Raw genomic sequence first — 12,310 nt, 5'->3', positions numbered from 1 at the left:
AAAGTGGTTAACTTCAGCACGGAAAGGTATACATCTACTCAACAAACTGACAGGGCATATACCATGTCTTGTTCGTTATGAGGTAGAGTTCATTAAACTTAAAGAACCTGGTTTGGTCAACGACTTCTCCATTCAACGATATCTTCAGATAAATTCTTAATTTGTGTTTTCTTTTTCTTATAATTAAGATTGGCACTGCAATAGTGTTTCATAATGACAAGTCATTTCATTGTATTGCACTGAAAAAAAGTATATCGAAGTGTACACCGTTAATCAGCCATGCCGAAAATACGTGAGAGATTCATACCTGCCACTCTCCCTATTTGTTGAGAGATTCCAGATTTTTCACTTTTTCTCCTGCTTCCCGATTATTTCTGCCAATTCTTAACTAATTATTGTCAACCGCAAAATATTTGTTTGGAAAACCCGCCATTTCAGTTTTTTTGGGCCAGTGATAGAAAGTCCTTCGCTCATCAATCGTTTCTAATTTATCATCATTAGAATAATTACAACACGCACAGAGGCATTCAAGCAATTCTGTCCGCGCTCCATAAGTGATTGGAACGGGAAGAAACCCCAATAACCGGTACAACAGGATGTACCCTGTGCCATGCACTTCGCGTTGTTTTGCAGAGAATGAATGTAGATGTGCTCTACTATTAGATCTAATCTATATACGTATCGAGATTTATAGGAATCTGGAAGTCGCACGCAAGCTGTATGTCGACGGTTGGTTTTCGTCATTCCCGCGCATTTTGTAGAATGTATACTCGTGTTGCTCAATGTTGTGCTCTATTTGGACTTGTGTGTATGTGTTGTCATTTTGCTTATGCGAAGTTGCTATTATTCAACATTTTTATTATCGGTATAAATTATTAGAGTGTAAGATTGTTATTTTGTTACCTAGATCCCTGAAACCCTTTTTATTTTTCGTAAGCGGTTGTTTCTCGTGTATCTTATTCGTCAAATTCAGTATCGGAAGTTCCATGCGACTTTTCGCGGATGATGCTGTAGTATACAGAGAAGTTGCAGCATTAGAAAATTGTAGCGAAATGCAGGAAGATCTGCAGCGGATAGGCACTTGGTGCAGGGAGTGGCAACTGCCCATTAACATAGACAAATGTAATGTATTGCGAATACATAGAAAGAAGGATCCTTTATTGTATGATTATATGATAGCGAAACAAACACTGGTAGCAGTTACTTCTGTAAAATATCTGGGAGTATGCGTGCGGAACGATTTGAAGTGGAATGATCATATAAAATTAATTGTTGGTAAGGCGACTACCAGGTTGAGATTCGTTGGGAAAGTCCTTAAAAATTTAGTCCATCAGCAAAGGAGGTGGCTTACAAAACACTCGTTCGACCTATACTTGAGTGTTGCTCATCAGTGTGGGATCCGTACTAGATCGGGTTGACGGCGGAGATAGAGAAGATCCAAAGAAGAGCGGCGCGTTTCGTCACAGGGTTATTTGGTAAGCGTAATAGCGTTACGGAGATGTTTAGCAAACTCAAGTGGCAGACTCTGCAAGACAGGCGCTCTGCATCGCGGTGTAGCTTGCTGTCCAGGTTTCGAGAGGGTGCGTTTCTGGATGAGGTATCGAATATATTGCTTTCCCCTACTTATACCTCCCGAGGAGATCACGAATGTAAAATTAGAGAGATTCGAGCGCGCAGGGAGGCTTTCCGGCAGTCGTTCTTTCCGCGAACCATACGCGACTGGAACACAGAAGGGAGGTAATGACAGTGGCACGTAAAGTGCCCTCCGCCACACACCGTTGGGTGGCTTGCGGAGTATAAATGTAGATGTAGAGAATAAGAAGATAAAAACTTAAGGTCGAAGTGTTATGACGGAAATAAACGGTAGGTTAACTGTTTCTTATTGCGCGTTTCTATGCGCCACGCAGCAATCCACCATATGTAAGTGGTTGCCTTTAGGGAAAGGCAACCATTTTTATGAATCAACGTTTAGGGCAATTCTAGTGCCTTCATTTGCTTTTTATAGCTGTTATGTAGCATTGTGACGTCATAAGGAAAGACTCCCATCAGTTGTCTCGAGATGGTACTGAATATGAGCCGCAGTTTTTGGTCATTTGTACTTCCCGACTTTTAAAACTGAATCTCTCAACTTTTAGTTTTCTCCAAGTATGGAGATTATAAAGCGTACATTTTTGACTTATTTCCGCATCAGAGAACTCTCTCTCCACGTTATTCATGGGATGCAAAATAATGTGGCTTTTTTTTTAACGTCCCAGCCTGGCATTATCATTCAGCGATTTAAGGATAGTTGGGAATGACGCTTTCCAGAGCGCACACTCGAACTATATCTCTTTTGACCTCGCTTCCATAGCCGCAGCTGTCCATTTAACTCCAGGTGTGCCACAGACTACCGTTGTTTACCGGATTTCGAAGCGGTGCTGTTCTTTTAGCAAGCGCGTCGCCTTTGCAGATTACTAATGCCCGTGCCGTCCAGTCGACCAGCACGGAAAAGGGTCTGTGCCGACTGCTGCGGCCAGCGGCCGAGGGCTGCACCAGCACCGTAACGCAAACATTTACTCTGGCCGCCCCTCGCACTACTCAACCGGTAATTCCGTACCTGGCCCCTACCTCCTCTCCGCAGATCCTTCAGGAATCCTGCCCGTGTTTGCAGGCCTCCCACGAAGAGGACGCGCTTGGAAGCGCAACCTCCCCTGAAACGCGGTGTTCATATGGAGAGGAGGGGAAGGTGGGGGGGGGGGGGACGTTCTTGACGTCTGGTTGTTCGTGACGTCTGGTTGTTCGTGACGTCTGGTTGTTCGTGAGTGCGCCTATCGTTAAAATAACCATTTGAAAAGAGACTCCATTCTTTATTTTCCCAGGCTACCACCCAGTGGCGACTGAAAAAATACTGGAACATTTTGCTTAAGACATCCAACTCCGTAAAAGAAGTTAGCAACAGCGCTCGATCTGACCGCAGACGGTTCGAATCCAGGTAATAGAAGAAATTTTCATCACACGTATTTGGCCAGCAAACGAAAAAGAACTTGCGGTGGCGCACTGTTTTTGATCGACAGATTGCCCTGGTTTGAAACTCAGAATCTCGCCACAGTGTATCTCAGGATATAGGTAGTATGGCACCACTGATCTATCAGGTGCATGTATTAAATTTAGTGCCTCCCCTTCCCCTTCAAATGACTACTTTATATGCCCACACATAATTGCACCATATCATTTCTTTCCCCATCATAAACACAACATAACAAGGCACCCACGAGTCACCACAAGTTTACAACTACACTTCAGAGACTATACTACACATGTACATTTTATTTGCACATAAATCTGTCCTTACAGGCTGCACGTGAGAAACTCATTGCTCTTCTTAGATTTTACTGCACTGTTTGTTATGCTACTGCCCATAATGCTGAGAACTGTAAGAAATTACAGAGCTTGTTCATTGGATAGCTCATTATAGGAGACTGTAAATAAGATTTTTTCATAGAAACTGTTTGAAATCCAACATTAACTTTTCTGAGTTGTTGCAGCATGCACTGAAATTCTTTCAGTTTAATGGCACAGTTACCACATTTACCTATATGTAGTGTAAGTGAATAGTTAATATTTCTTGAGGGCTGCTGGACCAAATAGATTTAGTCAGAACTGTTGGCAAAAAAAAAAAAAAAAAAAATAAAAAATAAAATAAAATAAAATAAAAAAATCGTATGTCAGTGTAGCTAAAAATCAAAGACTGTATCTCAGAAGGTTATGAGCAGTCCTGCTTTAGCCCACCTCCTCTTTCTCATCTGATCACTGGTTCTTCCCATTTCAAAACAGAACTGTCATCTGCACAGAAATGACCTCATGATCACAGTCCAAAAACCAGCTCTAGTGCCACCCAGTCATACATCTTACAATATGTTCTCAAGTGCTTCCATATTGTCAGTACATAATCTATCAGCATATCATCTAGCAGATGTGTTTGTTTATTGCGGTTGTCACACAGGTGTAAAATGTGAAGGCCTTAGGTGCTGTACCTGAACAAATGACAGCTAATCGTTCTAGAGTACTTTTAGCTTAGTGATATTAAAGTAATTAACCAATACAATGTTGAGAGTACCCTCAAAGAGCTTAAAACTGATGTGGAGATGTAGTCATGCATTTTCTTCATATTGATTTAATCTTCAATGAATATAGTAAAGAGCACCACTAGATGTTCTATTGAAGAACAACACAACCATGATGTCTACCATTGGGCTTGTAAAACCAGTAAGATTCTGTATTCTTTTTGAGTGACAAGAGAATTCAATGTTGTTGTGTTTTAACCATTGTTACACCTATTTAAATGTCCTGTGTTTACTTCATTCAGCTTCACTACTTCTCCTCCTCTCCTGTGGTGTGGCTTAGTCCTCTCTGCAGTGTAGCAAATTTCTAACCACATCTGCACAGGAAGCAATCTCCGTCCTTAATTTGAAGGGGTGTTTTGCAGCCTCACAAAGATGTATTATGGTTGTACATTATCACAGCTTCCACTCCACGTAATGTGGTCTGTAAGTATGTGGCACGTTTTTTGTGAGTGACAGATGATAAATGTCATTCTCTGTCCTTGTGAGCCTGTTAGTTTCCTCTTGATGGGGTTTAATTAACAGAAGTGCTAAAATGGGTTTGTAATATACAAATGACTGTGACCGTGGCCAGAGACCCCGTCAGGTGGCAGTACGGCCACGCGGTGGGGGGAGAGGAGCACGTCCCCTACAGAAAAAGGACGCGGTGTCGAAACGACCCGACGGCCGTCAGATGTCGGAGTGGCCATTTTTTACCGGGGCCTCAACTTTGAATAGACTATTGTACGAGGCGAGCAGAGGCGTAGGGGTAAAAAGACAGCCGAAAGGCAAAGGAAGTAGGTATCGAGGAAGGAGAGGAGCAAGAGGAGGAGGAGAGTGGGTGGACCACAGCCAGTGGGAGGAGAGGAGAGGAGCAGAGGGGAGGGGAGGAAGAGCTGGGCTGGAGGTGCTAATAGTGAGCACAGAAGGTAAACAGTAGTGTGTGTGCTGGCCTTGCCCCTGCAGCCTCCAGCAGCATCTGCTGGACGGGGCACCACTCTGCCCAGAGGGAGTGCTGACTGTTACTTCCACATTTTCTACACAGCTTTGGAGAGTGATTAGTGTGCAAATGTCAGTGTCTGCAACATGTGCTGTTAGTGATGTCATCAAACTGCTGTCATAACTAAATACTGTTTGGAACCTATCATCAGTCACAAAATACAATGTTTATAGGAAACTGAATGAAAATATCACAGCTTCTGGAAAATATTGCTATTATTTGTTGTCAAGTACAGTATGAGTGAATTTGTGCTAATTGGTGTTGCTGTACAAGTCTGAATGTGACAGGCAACCTGTCCTGCAAGTTCTTCTGTGAAGTTCAACAGTGTCACTTGTGAAAGGATAGAAATGTGCTATATTTTGTATGGCTTGTCATTGTGAAATGCTACATTATTCCTCTGGCATATGGATGTTGTGTGTCCATTTTGGATCAGCAGTCTGACGTTCTGAGTGTGCTGGGGCTGAAAGCTGTGCAGTGATGTGCTTCTAAAATTGTTTTCATTTTTTTTTTTTGTGTTGAGAAAATGAGTGCCTCGATAAAAGCAGTGTATTTTCTGGTGCTGGTATTGAGTTCCCATTGTTGTGGTGCTGTGTAGTGTCTTGAAGAACTGTTGGTATAAAAGCAGGGATGACAGGGAAAGTAGAGCACATTCCTGAGGCCTCTGCATGTTGGAGGTTCCTGTGGGATAAGGAGGCTCTCCTGCAGGTGAGTAGGCAAAACTATGTTGTTTCAGTAATATTTTGTTGTAAAAAAAATGCCACAGGAATGCCATTACAGTTTCTTAGAAAATCTTGCGAGTCACAGCTGTGTTAATTTAGGATAAGACAGGACATTTTTGGGGGGCATAAGGGTATGAGACTTAGGAGTGTTAACTAACCACAAACAGTTCAGCGTCACTCTCCTGCATACGGGGGAGGTTATATATTTTGTTTTGTGCTTGGAAGTATAACAACTCTTTGCTTAACCTTAACTTCAGGGAGCTGAGGTATATGTAGTAGAGGTGTGCAGTCCTTGTTTTGTTAGTTCAGTGGTGGCGAACAACTTGAGGTAGTAAGTAAAGACATGAAAGCTGAATAATGTTAATTGAGAGATCTGTCAGTGTCAATTTTATTTGAACAGAGATAGCATCATATCATATTCCAATCGTTTCTTCACCACAGTAATATTTAGCCACATGATTGTTATTTTATTCACAATTTACACTTTCTGCTGTCACTTTTGTATAATTGGAAGTATTGTTTTAATGTCTTCATTTTGTCCCGCTCTATTCCTCTCTTATTAGTTGTCTGTTATCGTCATTTTAGCCCAATTTTCAGAGATAAAAGAATCGCATAATTAGGATATGTATTCTCAAGGTATCGCTTAGTAAACATTCCGAAAACTACGTCACGTAATCAAATACGTGAGTTGCAGACATCCATAATTGTCAACGTCAGTTAGATCCTCAGAACGGTGACAGTGCTCCGAACTGCTACAAAGACGTAGGTTCTAGATTTCGTTCTCAGGTGATCCTTCAGTATTTTCCTGGCATTTAGGGTGAACCATAACTGTGCTGTGTGTACAAAAAAAAGGCGCAACGTGGCTCAAATTCCACGTTAAGCTGAGTTAGTCGACATGTACGACGCAATTGTCAGTTATTTTGAAGAAAGCTATGAAGTCCCGTGTAGGTAAATAACATGACACACCAAGGAGATAGGCAGACACACTCAAAGTTTACTTTTTGTGCAGGTACGAAATTGCTATTCTGTCCACTAATTCTGCTGGCTCTCGCCTCACCAGCTGAGATGAAACTTGGGTTAAACGAGGCGATAATGCCGGGAAAGACGTTTACGTTTGAAGCCTCTGACACAATTTTATTCCATTTAAGCGGTTGAGCAACAGTCTGTCCAGCATCGAAATGCAGGTCCCTATTGTCGTGTTTTATGTTCAGTTTGAGCACTACTGTGTTTGTTCTACATTCTTAAGACTGTGTTTTGTTATATTATCCCTTAGCTGTCGATAATTGCGTTGCTGTTTGGGATTGATACCGTCGCAGTTTACAGCGCTTGAACCGCCAATCTACGTGTTAATAATTATCGTTGGGTAACTAAAGATATGCATAACACATCATTTATGTTGTCCATGATGGCTCTTGCTAAACTCTGTGGTCGTTGTTCAATTGAAGATACAACACTGAGACCGCAATCATCTGTAAATACTCGTGCTTTTTAATAAAAGCTTTTATTTCTCTGCTGTTTCCAGTACCGGCTTCTTCAGATAGCTACACTTCCTTCGTAGTGTCTACAGGAACAAGTGTTCCTCTCCTGCAGTGTTTATTCCTCCTATGTAAATATGAATTTTTGAAAGGTAGAGAAAAATCCTAGACGCTAACATCATACTTTTACTCTGCGTCAGGTATGGTTCTAGAACATCACACGTGTTTCTCAGAGCGTTAGTAAAAGCTTTTTTAGAAGTAGTTGTGGCCGGTTGGCGTCTGCCTCGACAGTCTTTAGCTCCTCATTTTCCTATATCAATGTTACTGTTATCAGTGCCTCAGAATCCTTACTGCCCGCGCCAACCAAGTTGACACTCGGCGCGGTGGTTGCTGGGATCGACCGAAAGGCATTTCCCGTTTACACTCGCGCCAGCCACCGCGCGTGGTCAACTTTCGCAACTGTTGCAGTGTTTTGATGTTCTCTCCCGTATTCGGACATAAAAGCATAATTGCGCTTTGAGTCTGGAACTGTCTTTTTTCCCCTGACGGAAACCGATTCTTATGGAGGTAAATTGGCCGTATTGTTTGTTGCCGTCGGAACTCAGTGCTGCACTGACGTCTCGTGCCCGGAGGCTCGTCGCCATTCTCACGCGGCCGCTGTCTCGCGACGATGAATCTCGCGTTAGGCAGTTTTTGGTGCGGCGTCCCGTGATTACCTCACATTTAGTGCGCCGGCCCGCGGCCATTAAAACGGGCTTACCCAGCGCTGGCCTTGCTGGCTGACAGTCGTAATTAATGACACCTTGATTGCGCCGCCGGCGGCAGCCGCACAAGGCAAATTGATGTCAGTGCTATATTAGGACAGGCGCCCAGTCTCGACAGCCTCTTGATTGATCCGAAGGACTTTCCCGGTGACGTCCTGTATGCGCCCACGTTTCTCTGCCACAAGCCGGAAGATGGGAGATAGATGATTTCTTCAGGGACAGCTTTACTTTTCTTGTAGGCCGGTTCGTCCACCTGTGCAACAGATGAATGGAGTCAGATGTTGCAGAGGAACCTCTCGCTCGTTCTGAAATTCCTCCACTTCCTGTTGGTACAGAATTGTTAAATGGAAAAGTAACAACATAATGGTTATTTGGAAGACGACATTACTTTTATTAGTCACAAGCCTATTGGCAATGGTTCACCTTCACCAAACGTTGATCTAAGAACCAGATACTCGGATGTATGAAAAGACGTATGTTTACAGTATAACCGTTTTTATTTCTGAAATACGCTAAATAAAGCCATGGCAATTTGAAAGAAAAAAACCTAGGACCTTTGTAGGATTGAAACCAGAATCCTTAACCAAATCCACTTTACAGTCACTTACACTTTACTATTACTTTATGTAACCGAGTGACATATTGCAGTGCTTAAGGAACTGGACTTGCAGTTCGGATGCATGAAATTCTAAAACATGCCTGATTACCTAGGTTTAGGTTTTCCCTTGTTCCCTCTCATTCAGTTAAGGTGAGCACTGAGATGGCTTATTTGAAAATAATGTGGCTAATGTCGTTCCCCATCCTTAGGCTATCCAAGCTCGTCCTGTGTTTAATGAGTCCATATTCAGTGGGGATGTGAAACCACAACCTTCTTCTCCTCTGTTTCACATGAATCATTTCAGTTATTTCTTGTTGTAGTTTGTTTGTGTGTGTGTGTGTGTGTGTGTGTGTGTGTGTGTGTGTGTGTGTGTGTGTGTGTGTGTGTGTGTGTGTCTTCTATCAAATATTTGTTACCAGTGTTTGGCCAGCAAGAGAGAACAGATAGCAGAGTACATTTCCTAATTACCAGGTTGTATGACAATCTCCTGGATTAAGCTCAAAATCTCTTTCCACTGTCTATTGGAGTGAGGGCACATGACATTGTAACTTTTGATCTTTTGATTGTGGGCGTTTAATTCAGTGGACCACTTAGTATTATTGCACATTAGTGGTGCCATGTAATACATGCCAGGTCTTACTTAACACCAACAATACAAAACTCGTAATTCATTCACAAGATACACATACACACATGATGCATCATAAGATTTGTGCAAGGCAACAGTGAACCACCTCCCACTAGGACTTTGCCCTTTTGGATGTCAATGAGAGGTTTCTGCCATGGTCCTGGACTTTGTTGATGGGCATGGAATTAACTTTGATAATGTATCAGCATTTCGCTTTCTGATTAAACTATTCTTTGCAGTACCTTTTCCTAAGTTTCTGATACATAGGTGTATGAGGGCATTGTAACCTATGCTCTACATGTGACTTCTAGAGTACTCATTTGTAATTCCAAGCTACTGTCTGATAAAACATATGTGTTGGTGAGTTTGTGACTGTTATACATCTACACTCACACTCTTGACAACGAAACCCTATCATTGTACCCTATTATTTTCCTAGCTTGTACTGAACAAGTACCACAGCACCTGATAAATTCAGCTGAATTTCTCCACAAGTCTTGTATGCCTGAGAAATTAACTAACACTCTAATCTTCTTAGATGATGAGATCTTTCCATAAGACTGTTACTTGGATCTACATATCTAGCCTCACCAGGGAAATGTAAAAATATGAGGTGGTCAAAAAGTTACCTTTTGAAGGCTGTACAGTCCAGAATAGGTATGCCAATCAGTCAGAATCACTGTGAGCAATGAGGCAGTCATTTCATCAGTGCACCAGGTTGAAGATACCCTTTTCGTAAAACATGTCCTGCTGCATGAACAAGTCTGTAACTGCCTCCGCATATCTTCATCTGACAGAGATCATTGACCCTTCAAGGCCTTTTCAAGAGATGAAAGACATTGTAACTACATGGAGAGAAATCAGGACTACAGGGCAAGTGCCCAACTGTCTCCAGTTTGAGTTGGTATAATTTGTTCGTTATGACATTTTCAATATGTGGACATGCATTACCATGAAGCAGCAGCACCCCATTGCTCAACATTCCACAATAATGGTTTTCGATAGACGTGCTGCCCCGTACACATTTTTCATTCTCTGGTTGATGTCTGTTGGTGTTTGTCCTAGGGCAGCTGAGAAACAATAACAGTATGTTGGTCCTGTTTGGATACACTATAATAATGTCACCATAGTCCACAATTCCACATCTACCCCATGCACATTGGAAAGATATAAATGACACTCTAATCCCTTGCCTACTTGTCGGTGCTAATATAACTCCATTGCAGTCATGCTACGTTGCATACACTCTGCAACAGTGCTCTCAGAGATAAGCTTTTTGATCACACCTTATATCTCCATTTGGAAACACAACTTCACTCTTCCTCTATCCCACTAAACCAGAGGGAATAATTTATTAAATTGAGCAGAATTACAGTTAGTACACTTTACATGTTTGTATTGGGAAATGATTCATTGTGCCATTTGGAATAGCTGAATTAAAGATCATACCAAAAGACTATGTGATGTGCACAGTAGGTAAGACACTGCACTCACATTTGAGAGGAGTGTGCTCAAATCCCCATCCAGTCACTCAGATTTAAGTTTTCTGTGGTCTCCGTAAATCAAATATCACAAATGCTGAACCAACTCCTTTGAGGAGGAGACACAAATTTCCTTTCACTGATGGCTAATATGCAGTATGAGATCAACGAAAATAAGTAACAGTGTCACATCCAAGTTTGAACACATGTCAGATATGATAACAATTTGATTGTTTTCGAACATGGTTATTTTAACTTGTGTCTGTCAACACTGTATTGCTTGGAATTGCATTTTGACTAATTGACTGTATCAAGCATTTGTAATTGGTTCTATAACACACACTCGTAATGCAGAATTTGTAATCACTCATTAAAGAGGTAGTAGGCATGTCAGTATTCCAGCATTATGTTCTCTTCATTGTTATTCATATCTTTTTCAACCATCATTGGAGTCAAGTCCATGTAGTTCACTTATAGCATTATCAGTGTATGCCTTGCCAGACAGTAAGTATGCTTGACACTTCCAGTGATTCAAAATTACAATTGCAACCAGTAACATTTGTTAACAACCGTAAGTGGAAATAACCATCTTCAAAAAGGATGTAAAAGCTGTGGGCCTATCCTGGATAAAACATTTTCTCTGCCCACCAGTCACTAACTGTGAAAGCTTGCGCACAACATCAATAGAAAATTTAACTAACATGAATTCTGAATTGATATTTTTTAATGCTAAAACAGTCTGTTAAAGATAAGGGTGAAAGAACATAAAAGTACTTCATGTAAAGTCAGGATGTTTTACTTATCTATGTCAAAATTCAAAGGGACTCAAAAGTGTTGTTTAGGCAGAAGAAATCCCTATGTCTGGAATTTATATGGTAGCTGGCTTACAGTGTGTAATGTGCTGTACATACCAGTGTCTTCTACAGCGAAGATTCATTATATTGCTTAATGTTAAGTGATTCCAGTTTTTTTCTTATGGTTATGATCAAAGTGTTTCACTGAGTTGTCAGACATGTAGTTAAACTACACAAACAATGAATTATTATTGTTATGTCATGAGTGTTGTGCATTGAATCGATAGCTATTCTGTCTGCCTTGCACTTGAACATAAGAAACTGATACAGATAGAGGCATTTCTTCTGAAACTGAATGTTCTCTGAAATATTTTAGCATATTGAGTTTTGTTCTGTGTAATTGCAATTCATCAAGAATAAGAAGCTTGTTCCTTTAATTTCATCTATAGCTACATCACTGACACATGTACACTATTGGCAACCATATGACGTCTGGTAGAGGATACATAGTATCATTCTTGCGTCCCTTGTTATTTCATTCGCAAATCACATAAAGGAAGAGAAACTTGATTTCTCTCAACTGATAAAAAAGAAAAAAGCTGTTTAATGTTGCAGTAGCATTACAGATTTAGGCAGGTATCAAGCCATTAACAAATCAACAACTCAGAAATCTTCTTTTTTTGTTTCGTGTGTGTGTGTGTGTGTGTGTGTGTGTGTGTGTGTGTGTGTGTGTTAGAGAGGAAGGGGGGAGGGAGGGAGAGAGAGAGAGAGA

The 12,310-nt window shown here is 41.3% G+C and overlaps 1 protein-coding gene across 4 annotated transcripts in view; it reads left to right on the top strand.

Annotated features, from left to right (window-relative positions):
* LOC126260109 (segmentation protein cap'n'collar) overlaps positions 1-12,310 on the top strand; it is a 426,742-nt gene that overhangs the window by 306,122 nt on the left and 108,310 nt on the right. The window lies entirely within an intron of this gene.

The sequence above is a fragment of the Schistocerca nitens genome, chromosome 5, assembly GCF_023898315.1.
Source record: "Schistocerca nitens isolate TAMUIC-IGC-003100 chromosome 5, iqSchNite1.1, whole genome shotgun sequence".
Taxonomy (NCBI): Eukaryota; Metazoa; Arthropoda; class Insecta; order Orthoptera; family Acrididae; genus Schistocerca; species Schistocerca nitens.
Note: the sequence above shows the minus strand (reverse complement) of the source record. Positions and strands in the feature narration are given on the sequence as shown.